The sequence below is a fragment of the Lichenostomus cassidix genome, chromosome 20 (assembly GCF_008360975.1).
Source record: "Lichenostomus cassidix isolate B80296 chromosome 20, HeHo_3.0, whole genome shotgun sequence".
Classification (NCBI taxonomy): Eukaryota; Metazoa; Chordata; class Aves; order Passeriformes; family Meliphagidae; genus Lichenostomus; species Lichenostomus cassidix.
Genome location: NC_139500.1, coordinates 12427660 through 12439842, shown reverse-complemented (window position 1 = coordinate 12439842; position 12183 = coordinate 12427660). Strand labels below are relative to the sequence as shown.

The following is a 12183-nucleotide window of genomic DNA, read 5'->3' as shown; positions in this document are numbered from 1 at the left end:
TAACCCTGAGACAAAAGGCAGGAAATCAGTAGATGCAGCACTAGGAAACAGGTGCTGAGGGCAGACTGGCCAAGGAAGGTGCTCAGAGCCCGGCCAGCTCCTCCCAAGCCAGCACTAAGCCCTGCAAAAGCAGCTGGTATGCGCCTACAGCGAGCTAAATCCCACATGCCAGGCATTGCCCAGAGTCCAGGCCCTCCGAGAACATCAGCTGTGACAGGGCAAAGCCCCAGCAATGGGCTGGGAATGGGCTGGGAATGGCCAGGAGCAGCAGCCCGCTGGGCTCAGCACCCTGCACAGCAAGCATGGGGCTGAGTGAGGATCTGCAGGGTCTGGGGAGGACAGGGCAGCACAGCCAGTGTCACCAGTGGGCACTGGGAGGTGGCACCTGGCGGCACTCCCAGCCCTGCTGCCACCCAAGGTCAGCCCCAGTCACATGCCCTCCCACCTGCTATATATTTAGAGCATCAGCTCCAGAGCCACGACTGCTTCTCAGCAAGCCCAGGGCTTCAGATACCACCCTGCTGCCAGGGGAAATGCAGAGCTGCCCACCAAGTCCTTCAGGTTTTTCATAACTATTTAAAAGTACATTTTTTTTTTCAGTGAGGGGACAAGATGCAACTCTAGAGGGTGGGAAGCCTTATCAATACCTCCTGGTGGCCTTTATTCTCACTTCAAGCAAGCAGAATTGGAGGGATAAAGGAGAATTCAAGGAAGTGATCCCAGCACCAAGCCTGCCAGAGCTCAAGGAATACCTGGACAATGCTCTCAGGCACAGGGTGGAATTGTCAGGATGTCTTGTGCAGGGCCAGGAGTTGGACTCAATCCTCATGGGTCCCTTCCAGCTCTGAGTATTTTATATTTCTAATAAACTAAGTTAATTGGTTTGCATCAATTTTATCTGCTGGTTTATTTGCTAGAGATTCCTCTAGCTCAGGACTGTGAGACTCAGAGTAAAATAAGGAGCTGACAAATTCCAGAGTAAGAAAAAAAAATCCAAACTTACTGCCTGATTTAGCCTGGAAATTTATAAAGCAGCCACTGACAGCACAAGCCCTGGGTGCTGCACCTCAGCAGATTCAGCCTGCTTGGTACTCACAGGGACAATTCCAGCAGGGGCTGAGGGCATCAACTTCCAAAGGCTTCCAAAAACACTTGTTTTTCATAGTAACTCAGTGGATCTAAAGGCTGTTTCCCACCACTGCAGAAAGCTTTCCCTCTCACATCACTGTCACATCACTGCAGGTTGTGGAGATGCTCAGAAATGCTCCCCTTCTGTTCCAACCCAGGAAAGAAATTAAAATTCACTATATTCATAAGATATTGCTGGGCTGCTTTGCCCAACTCCATTTTGCCCCAGGACATGGCACCTACCCAGCCTGCACAGCCTGTTAAAGTGCTTCTTCCTCTTTTTTGGGACTTGTAGAGAAAAGGCTTTGTGCCAACATGCAATATTTACTCGCCAACATGCTGCAGTTTGGCAACCCAGCTGTGCAGACTTGGGGCAAGCCATAAATTACTCACATCATTGAGTGGGTAAAAGCCTCTGACTCGCTGAGCCAGAATCCAATGCCTCCCAACAAACCATCAAATATAGATGTTTATGCTACAAATGTGGCTAAAATCTAATAACTCTGAGGTCACAGTGTTCTTCCCCCTCTCACAAACCAGGAGTTGAAAAGGCACAGAGCATCAGCTCACAGAATGGGCTGGGGATATGGAATCTGCAAATTGAACTGCAGAAGGAGATTGCAATGAGATGAGCTTTATGGTCCCTTCCAACCCAAACCAGGGACTCTGCGATACAATAAATGATAATAAAAGCAGTGAATGCAGAGCTGAGCCTGGATCACTAATCCACACACAGCCCAGGCTGCTGGACCCCCTTCACTGAGCCAAACTGCTCATCCCAAGCCCTCCAGGCCCTCCTCTCCCAGTATTTTGGGACATGCAGCAGGAAGAAGGGTGGCTGGCAGTTCAATAACCTCCTCCCTTGCAGGCCTGCTTGGGAAGGAGGCTGATGTGACCTGTTACCATCAAAGTGTTAACACCACCACCACAAAAAAACGTGTCTGCATAAAGGAGCTTCAGAAACCTGCTCCAAATGATTGATTAAACCTTCCTGCCTGTTCAGCTGTAGCTCTGGGCTTTTCCATGCTGAATTAACCACCTCTGCTGTCTGCTGCCTGTTTGACACAGAATAAATGTTCTGCTGGTAGCAAGTACTTTTTTTCCCAGGTCTCAGTGCTCAAACGGCAGAGGGAGAGATCCAAAGTTTCTTTTCCAAACTCCCCTGCCAGTGTCAGGCATCACCTCAGCACTGCACCCATTGTTTGCAGGGCATCACCCCATGGAGCCCCCCAGCCCTTCCCTAGGGAGCTGCAGGAAGAAAGATCCCACTGCTGCAGTAAGGGGAGAAAAGGTCATTTTTAAACAGGATCCTGCTCCCCAAGCAAAACCCTGATAGATTCTGCCTCAAAACTGAGTTGCACTTTGGCTTTTATCTTTCCTGGAATCCCTGCTGTTTTGCAGGCTGGGCTGGAAGATGAATCCAGGAGAACTGGGCAAAAACATGGGAGCAGCTGATTTATACTCTGGCTGAAAGAGCTTTAATTCTCCCAGCCCGTCCACATAGCTCGTTCATTTGGGGGGAAAGAGGTAATTTAAAATATCTTTCCTAATGTCTGCTGGCAGAACAAAGATGAAGAACTGTAAGAGATGATCAGTGTTTAAGCCCATCTTCAAAGCGGTTTGGGGAGCTGCTGAAGATAAACAAGCAATTGGGGCCCAGGAGCCAAGCTAAAAGCTGACAGAGAAATTGCTTTTTTCCAAGGCAAACAGAAGGCAAGGAACAGCTCAGTTCAGAGAGGCTGCATCACTCCCTCGTAATACGAGCAGGGCAAGAGACCAAATTTAATTTCTTCCTCACAACAACTTTAATTAAAACCATCTAAGCACTCCCTGCCTCTCTCCTGCCACGAGGTGTGGTGCTGCTCACAGGAGGTATCAGCAAACTCGGCCCTATTGCTATGCCCTCCCTGGAAATGCTATTGATGCCGCAGTGGAACGGCTGGGGAGCCCAGCTGCAGGGATGCTCTCGATCCTCATTAACGGGAAAACACACAAATCCCACCCTGCATGTGCAGCAGAAGCAGCAGCAGCCACTGCCCAGGTGCTGGAGGCACACATCCTGCCAGGGGAATTTCCCAAGGGGTGTTGTCCTCCCATGCCCTGTGCCCTGAGGGTGCCAAGGTGCCACCAGAGCTGCAGGACGTGAGCTGGACCAAGGATTTTTCATCAGAAACATAAGTTTCAGAGCCAGTTCCTTGACTTTGGAGAAGGGATGGAGTGACTGGAGTAGGGAGAATGGCTTCCCACTGCCAGAGGGCAGGGATAGATGGGATATTGGGAAGGAATTCCTGGCTGTGAGGGTGGGCAGGCCCTGGCACAGGGTACCCAGAGAAGCTGTGGCTGCCCCTGGATCCCTGGAAGTGTTCAAGGCCAGGCTGGACAGGGCTTGGAGCAACCTGGGATAGTGGAAGGAGTCCCTGCCATGGCAGGGGGTGAATGGGATGAGCTTTAAGGTCCATCCAACCCAAACCACTCTAGGATTCTCTCAGACCCATCACAGACATGGGCAAAGTTTTACAGGCCTGTTGAAATGTGTGAGCAGAAGAGCTGCACACTAAGCTTTGGAGCAGAAGTTAAGAACTATAAATAAAAAAAAATTAGGTCTAAATTACTAGAAGAGCTCAAGAGGATTTCTGCAGTGCTTTTAGCTTTTACCAACTCCAGAAGGAGCTCCAGGAGCTGTAAGAGCTCCAAGCATTGCAGATTGCTGCAGCATGAACAGTCACAAGCAAAAATACCTGTTTTACAGCAGATCCAGCTCCGGGGCCAGGAACCAGGAGCTGTGGAAGCACCAAACCCCTCTGTGCTGCCCTTCAGCAGGAGCACAGCTCAGGCCAGGCAGCACCAGCAGCTCTGCAAGGTCTGGCCCACAGCACCCACCGAGATTTTTCCAGATTTGAAATCAAACAATTATGTTTGAGCACCAGCCACCTGCAATCTACACAGGCACCACATCCCAGGCCAGAAGAGGCACCTTGAAATCTGGCAAGTGTGGAGAGCAACAGCAGGCCAGGTGAGAGGCACCATGGACACCGAGGGCACAGGTGACAGTCACAGGACAGCCACACCAGCAGCTGGCACCATGCAGCCCCTCAGGGCCGAGGTACAAATCTTTTAGTTGGAGCACCAGGTCAGACTTATTTCTTCAAGACTGGGCTTCACCCCCAAGTTTAGCTCAAGCAGAGCTCCCAGCTCCAGCACTTTGTCCCTGGGCAGGAGAGCTGGCAAAGCCAGGCCTTCCAAAGGACCCTTTTCTCTCACAAATGCTCCCAAGGCTATTTTCCAATAGGAGGTTTGCTAAAGACCGAAGGGAAGCACAAGATTTAGACTAATAAAGATATCAAAAGCCCTGGCAGGGGAGATCTGCAACCACCTCCTGTGACAACTTTTGCCAGCCTAGTCCTGAACTAGGGAGTTCACACATGAAAATGAGTGACTCCACAATTAAAACAGTGATTCCACAAAAAGTGTCCACTGCCACCTTTTCCACAACACCTCCTGAAGAAATTGTTCCCGTGTTTAAGTGCCAGCAGGGAGAACCCCAGGGGAAGGATATTCTCCCTCCAGGGAAGGTGGGACCCAGCAGGAGATGGAGTCCTGCACTGCCTCAGTAATTGCTCCTGCTCACACTTTTAACCTGTCCATTCTTATCCTGCCTGTGGTAGCACCCAGAAAATGAGTTCCCATTCATTGCCAGCTGTATTTGTTGAGTTTGTTGTATTTGTCGAAATGTAAGCTGCTTGCAAAAAGCATCAGATAAAGCGGTGGCACTTCTCAGCTCCTTTTGTTTGGTACCATCCCCACATGGAGGTGATGCTGCAGATATCACCTGAGAGTCACTGAATTCACACAGACATAGCCCAGAGGTGCCCATCTATTTACCTCATTCTTAGTAGGAAAAAAAACCCCAGCAACCTAGCATTATGTTTTCTATTTTAAACCCAGACCTTTTGAACAAATGGAAAAAAAAAGACAGTTGTGCAACATCACTGGCAAAGTCTGTGGATGTTCAATAAAGGAAATACTCTGCTGCAGGTGCAGGGATGCTCCTGGAGCTCAGCATCCTGCTGGGCAGCTCTGGCTGCAGAGGGGAAGGAAAAGCCCAGAAGCCCTGTAATCAACGGGGGACCTTCCCTACAAAGGCAAGGCCAAGTCCTGCCTCAGAGGCTTCTCCCCAGCACCACTTGCTCTACACATTAGCAACACATTCTCAAAGCTTCCTTAAAAAAACCATTAGATTATGAGGTGCCAGTGTGAGAACTGCAGGATCCAAAGGTGCACTCAGGAGGTGTCCCTGGAGAGGTCCATCCAGTCCCACATCTCTTGGAGCTGGGCAATCCCAGAGTCCTCGGTGAGCAGGACAAGCAGCATTGTCTGGGCGTTATACAAGAGCCAAAAGGATGCCTCAGGCTGCCCTTATAGGCCTTCCCTGGCTATCCAGAGCCAGGGCTAAGGAAGCAGCTGCTCCTAGGGACAGGTGGGCTGCAGGGACACCTCCTGCCCAGGTGACACGGCCTTGCAGCCACAGCTGCCTTCAGATGGTCAAGTCTTCAGACAAGAACCATTGTCGCTTTAATTAATAAGCCATGACAATGCTCTCAAGATTTCACCTTTCTTTAGCAAGGAGCATCTCGCTGGGAGCTCCCAGCACTACAGACTGCAGGCAGCACACCTTTCCACATCCATGCTCCAGCATCATCTGTTACATCCTGCACAGCATTCCCCCAGCTCGGCTCCACAAGCTCCTCTTGTTTGCCCACAGCCTGGCAACACTAGGATCCTCTTTCCCATTGTTTTAGGCTGCCAGTAACATGAGAAGCCCCAAGAAAAGCTTTGGATTCACTGTGTGCATGCAGGCTGGTCTCTGTGAAAGGAAACAGTCTTTGCTCATGGTTCGAAGCCTTGGCTTTGATATTTCCAACATCTCAAATACTAAACTAGGCACAGACAGATGTTAATTCTGCAGAACACCCATCTAACTCAACCTCTGCCCGGTGTCACCTCAATTCCACCTTTTATAAAGCACCTCTAATTAATTTTCCACTGGAGATGGAGCTGGCAGACATCTGACCTTCTCATTAAATACACACTTTCAGGTGAGACCCCCCTGTGTACCATTACTCACTGGAACGAAACAGCTACACCAGGACTGGTGGCAAAAATAAAAATAGCCCCAGCTCTCAGCGCGCCGGGGAAGGCAGCAGCGTTCTGTGCACAACAGCAAAATCAACTTAATCACAAATGACAACTTCTGAAAGCCTTTACTTTGGATTCATCCTTGGCATTTTTCTAGGCCAGCTTGAAAACAAAAGCTTTGTCTTCTTAAAATGCAATTGCCTGAGGCACCTCTAAAAAAAGTGACATAACTCAGGTTTGAAAAATGCCTCCTGGGTTTCAGATCCTCCTAAGAGCCTCTTTACTATTCAGCTTGATTCAGATTACCCAGATCAGCATGAACTCTGCAGATTTAGCCCCAGCTACCAGCACAGGTATAAAAAGCACACATTTAGGATTATTTTTTAACTATATGAATAAAGCTCTACAGTTATAAAAAAAGAACTTGTTATTGATCTGAATGGTTGCTCCCTCCCTTTTCTCCAGCAGGTTTATAAACACTCTCTGATGACAGTTTATTCTGAATTTCACTCTGCTCATCTTATTACAGATTTTTTTTCCCTAGCCTGTTTTTCTTGCTGGGTGCTTTCAACCTTTCCATCACAAAGCTCAAGCTGTGAGAAGAATGAGCAACTTGTTTTGGAATCAAAATTTGAGCCTAAAATTTGATTCTTGTTTCTTTTCCCCAGCACAAACCTTGTTTATCTCAGTAATTTTACAAGCAGTGACTGTGCTTCTGCAAATCCAGGAGCATAGCCCTGTGCCAGTAACTTAACGGGAGGGGGCAAGGAAGGAAAAGCTGCAATTCTGCAAGAATGACATAGCTGCTTCCAATGCCTATAATTAACAATTAACACCTTGGATAAATCCACGATACCTTTAGCATACCACAGGTTTTGATATCCAAAGGCTGTTTCCTTTGAGCAGATACAAATTTACTGCTAGGTCTGAAAACCCCTCATGCAGCCACCAGTAAAGAACTCAAATCAAAAGGAGTTTTGTTGCTGTTATTGAATAATTTGGGACAAGGAGAGCTGAAAGCTCTCTTGGTGATGGGAACACATTAGAGTCTTTTTCTGAATGATCAAGTCCCATCACTTATTCCACGTAAACTGTACTCTGTCAAGAGCTTTAATCCTCTCTTTTCAATCCCTAAATAAAACATCCTCCCCAAATTCACCGCCTATTATCTGCCTTTTCTAAAGAAAGTAGCTCTTAAGAGGCCCACCTTTTTCTGCTTTGCTGTTCCCCTGAAATCCATCTCCAATATTAGCCTGACAAAGGTAAAACAGCAGCAATCCTCCCCAGCTCAGATGGAGGAGTGTCTGAACACCCACCCCTCCCCAAGGAAGCTTTCACACGCGGCCGAAAACAAGTCACAAAAAGGCTTCCAGGAATGTGAGCAATAAACCTTGTGACAAGCTGTCAGCCACAGCAGGCAGCCCAGAAAAGGTGCTACAGGGTCACACATCTGAGCTCTGCTCGTGGCACAGGCTGCTCAGCTCCTGCTGAAAACAGCACTCCTTCCCATCCCACCCCACCCGGGCAGGCTCCTCATCCCCGAGCTCTCTCCCTGTCCTTTAGAAGAAGCCAGGCTCCCTCCCTGTCCTTTAGAAGAAAATAACGCAAAGAGCCCAAAGCCCAACAACCAGAGGAATAAAGGACAGGGCACAGTGAAAGGGGAAGCACCATCTCCCACTGAACTGCTGCAGGGACACCGAGAGTGGAGGCACCTGCGGAAGAGCTCAGCCTTGCTGCCCACAGCAGGGACAGTCCGGAGGTGCTGTGACACAGCCCAGCCCTCCCCCGCCGCCACTGCCCCTCTGGTGACACAGCCAGGAGCACAGGCTCGGGCCGGGCACTGCGACCCAGGGCAAATGCCAAGGGTTTGTGCTGCCCTGCCAGCTGGGGAAGGGCCGGCAGCAGAGCCGAGCTGCGCTGCCACCCTGCTCCCTCCCTGGCCGGCCAGCGCTGGCACTGACCATCGGTCAGCACCCGGCATTTACTGCGGGGGGAACACAACGATTTCCTCCACATGGAACAGGAGGCTCTTCTGGCCTTGGAAGGCAGCTCAAGCCAGTTGTGATGCCGCTGAGTTTATTCTCCAAAGCCCGAGCTCCCGGAGAGCCGAGCAGCTGCTGGAGCTGGGCAGGGCCCGGAGGCACGGAGCAGCACGGCTGGTTCCCAGCCCTTCGCCTTGCCAAACCACCGGAGAATTGTACTCTGAAGTGGTGGAGTTACCATCCCTGGAGGCATTTAGAACAGGTGTACAAGTGGCACGTGGGGACATGGGTTTAGCGGTATGCTCAGCGACGCTGGGTTAATGGTCGGACTTGATGGTCTCAGCGGGCTTTTCCAACCTAAATAATTCTAGAATTGTGCGCTGAAGCACTGCAGCAAGCACAACCCAGATGGGTCGTTCCTGCAGGTGGGCTCTCGCTCTCCAGCAGCAAGTCAGGGAAATGAAGGAGCACACCCATTCTGCTCTCCCTCCCGGCAATTCGTGTCTCAGCCATCCGGGCTGTCCAACGAGGGAATCAGCCATCGGACAGCCTGCCAAAGGCACATCTGACTGCTCCACACCCACCAAAGCTGCTCTGGAGTGAGACCTGGAGTTTTAGATATCGCCGCCAATCAACGGAAACATTACGGTTGGAACAGACGCCCAAAATCATCACGTTCCAACCCCTGACCAAGTCCCCCCATGCCACTGAACCACATGGCCGAGTGCCACATCTGCTCATTTTTGACATTCCCAGGCACGGTGACTCCAGCACCTCCCCGGGGAGCCCGTTCCCAAATACAACTCCCGACAGCAACCAGCAGCCGCAACTCAATCGCGCCAGAGAGCGCTCCGGCGGCACGGCGCTGGAGTTGGAGGGCTCCGCACGGGGCCGGGGCAGCGGCGGGGCTGAGCGCCGCTCGGCTCCATGTTCCGCCTGCTCTCTCGGTACGAAGCCGCTGCCCGCCGCCCGAGGCCCCGCCGGCAGAGCAGCCGAGCATCTCCGGTTGGCAGGAGGCACGAAGTACCCCGCGATCGTGCGGTCACAGCGCGGACATCCCTCCCAGGTGTCCGGGACCGCGGGCGGCTCAGCCCCGGAGCCACGGCCAGCCCCGGCGGGGACAGACCCGCCCGGCAGCCGCTGCCAGCCGCGGCACTGCCCCATCCCGCGGGCGCCGGCATCTCCCCTTCCCGGCAAACGGGGAGAACGTGCAGCAGGGGCGGAAAAACCTAACCACACGCAAAAAAAAACGGCGGGCAAAGAGAGAATCGGAAGGAAAAAAAAAATAAGAAAGCGGCACGAAGTCACTAGCAGGGGGACGCGCGCCGCCAGCACGGACCGCACGCTGCGGGGAGCAGCCGGGGGAAGGGCGGCAGCACTCACCGGGCAGGTCGGTGCCGGTGCCGGTGCCGTGCGGACGGAGGGCCGGGCCCGTCCCGCCTCGCCCGCGGGAGCCGCCGGCTCAGTGCCGCGCACCGCCCCGCGCCGCGGCTCCTTCCCGCCGACCGTACCAAGGCCCCGCGCCGGGGGGGGAGCGCACTCCGCGGGGCTCCCACCGCGCCGCCCGCCGCCCGCCCTCGCTGCCGCCGCGGCTCGGCCCGCACCGAACCGCCCTTACAGGGCCGTGCCGGGCGGGGCCGCGCCGCCGGAGCTCGGCCCGGGGCAGCGCCGCTCGGCCCGCACCGGCCGCCCCCTCCCGCTGGGCTGCCGGCGCGGTGGAAGAGTCCAGAGCGGGGCGGGGCCTGCGCGGGGATGCTCCGGGCGCGGGGCTGGTGCGGCACCGGCGGGAGCGGCGGGGAGCGGGGTCGGTGTCGGGGGTCCCGGGGTCGGTGGCGGGGGACCCGGGGTCGGTCTCGGGGGTCCCGGCCCCGCAGAGCAGCCGCCTCCAGCGCCCGCACCAGCACCGCTCGCTCTGTGCCAACACCCGGTTCACCGGCGCCGCAGCCCAAGTTCGCACCGAGGCGTCCCCGGCGAGCGGAGCGGAGCCGCGGCTCCAGCCCGGAGCTCCAGCCCGCCGCTGTGCCTCGGGGGCTCTCGGAACAGAGCAACGCTCAGCTCGGCTGCTCACTTCTGCGGCCGCCTGCTCCTGGCACTCACCGGCAAGAAAACGGTTCTCTTGGGAAATTGATGTTTCCTGGGCGAAATCAACGCGCAGCATTTCGTCGCTGACTAAATCCACGGGAAGCTCACGCTGAGAGCCCCGGCAGTCCAGGGACAGGCACAGGCACGTGCGGAGCTGCGCGGGGAGCAGGATGGCACTGCGGGGACAGCGTCAGCCGGAGGTGGCACTTGGGCTCCGCGGGCTCCCGCTGAGTGCTCCCGGCTCACGGGAACGGCGTTCAGGTCACATTAATGCAAATTATTTCATGCAACTGCTCTCAACAGCGTGTTGGAGAAGGGCAGGAGCTCACCAGCAGGAGCGACCCAGCACAGCCGTGCACACAGTCATAAATCATAGAATCATAGAATCGCTGAGGTGGGAAAAGCCCTCTAAGAGCATCAAGTCCAACCATTCCCCCAGCACTGCCAAGCCTGTCACTAACCCATGTCCCCAAGTGCCACATCCTCACAGCTTTAAATCCCTGCAGGGTGGTGAATCCCCCCACTGCCCTGGGCAGCCCTTCCAGTGAAAACATTTTTCCTGTTAGATGTCTGGGATAGTGCCACAGCACAAATGACCATCTGACTATGAAGGCAGAGGCAAATCTCCCCTCAAGTTTTCCCCACTGATCCCAACAGAATTATAGTGGTGTTTAAGTATTTAGCCACACAAAAGTACCCAGCATAGGGTGGTTCCTGATGGGACTGGTGGGAGTGTCAAGGTGCTCAGAAAAATACCTCTGAAGGTTGGGTTGGTCAGCAGTAAAGATGTGAACTCTGTTGCCAAAATCAAGACCTGGCTGGCTGTGGGCTGAAGTAAGAACTTGGTACCTACCAACCCAAACGTGAGCAATTAACTGGTTTTTCAGCTTAATTTGTCTTGGCCAACTCATGGCTGACAGAGGGCAGGGTTAGGTGGGATATTGGGAAGGAATTGTTCCCTGTGAGGGTGGTGAGGCCCTGGCACAGGGTGCCCAGAGAAGCTGTGGCTGCCCCTGGATCCCTGGCAGTGTCCAAGGCCAGGCTGGGTGAGGTTTGGAGCAGCCTGGGATAGTGGGAAGTGTTCCTGCCCATGGCAGGGTGTGGGATGGGATGAGCTTTAAGGTCCCTTCAACACAACCCATTCCATTATTCCATGATATCTCTTCCACACTTCAGTTTTTCACCTGCAGAGTGAGCTTGCCTTGGCAGGGTTGGAAGCCACATCACCTTACGGGTGGAATACATTGTTTTTCCATGAACTCCAAATCCAGCAGTCTGACATGGGATGTTGCTCTCTCTCTCTCTCTCTCCTCAGAACACAGTGTCCTCTTTGGGTTTGGCTTTTCATGATAAATCCCCCCTCAGAGTGAGATCAGCAGGGCATCACAGCAGTGCAGTGTTATGGGGATCAAAGTACCTGTCCTGCATCTCCAGGTTTCCTTCCAGAAGGATGACTAAGAGCCACCAAATTCTGATTCCTATGGGGCTACACAGCAACATTTCAGAATCGTTTAGTGATATTTTTCCAGTGCTGGAGAGCTTTCACCAAAATTCTCCACCCACCAAAGCCCCAGGAACGTCAGTAAACTTGTGCAACAGCAGGTGCTTCTCTTATTAGTCCAGAATTAAGTTTTCATCAAGCCCTGATTTTCTTTAGAGCCTTATTTATTATTGCTTAACAATCACTTGAAAGTCTATGGGTGGGAAGCAATACAAAAGCATCTTTCATTATTCATTAAGGACAAGCGATGCAGGGCTTTTGGAAGGGAATAGAAAGTACACAGGCTTTTCTGCATTTAAAACAATTATTTCTTATTAATAACCCTGCAGAAAGGTGCCCCGTGGAGATGTGCAG

General features: G+C 52.9%; 1 protein-coding gene across 5 annotated transcripts in view; it reads right to left on the bottom strand.

Annotated features, from left to right (window-relative positions):
* The window catches only part of RALY (RALY heterogeneous nuclear ribonucleoprotein), a 115348-nt gene extending 104913 nt beyond the window's left edge, over window positions 1–10435 (bottom strand). For 2 of the 5 annotated variants that reach the window (XM_085079582.1, XM_085079579.1), the window contains exon 1: window positions 9630–9769. The gene's annotated coding sequence lies outside the window, so the exon portion shown is untranslated. Of the gene's footprint in view, window positions 1–9629; window positions 9771–10343 lie in introns of those variants that run through there. The other 3 variants (XM_085079580.1, XM_085079583.1, XM_085079581.1) reach the window with 3 other exon arrangements.
* Window positions 10436–12183: the final 1748 nt, after the last annotated feature.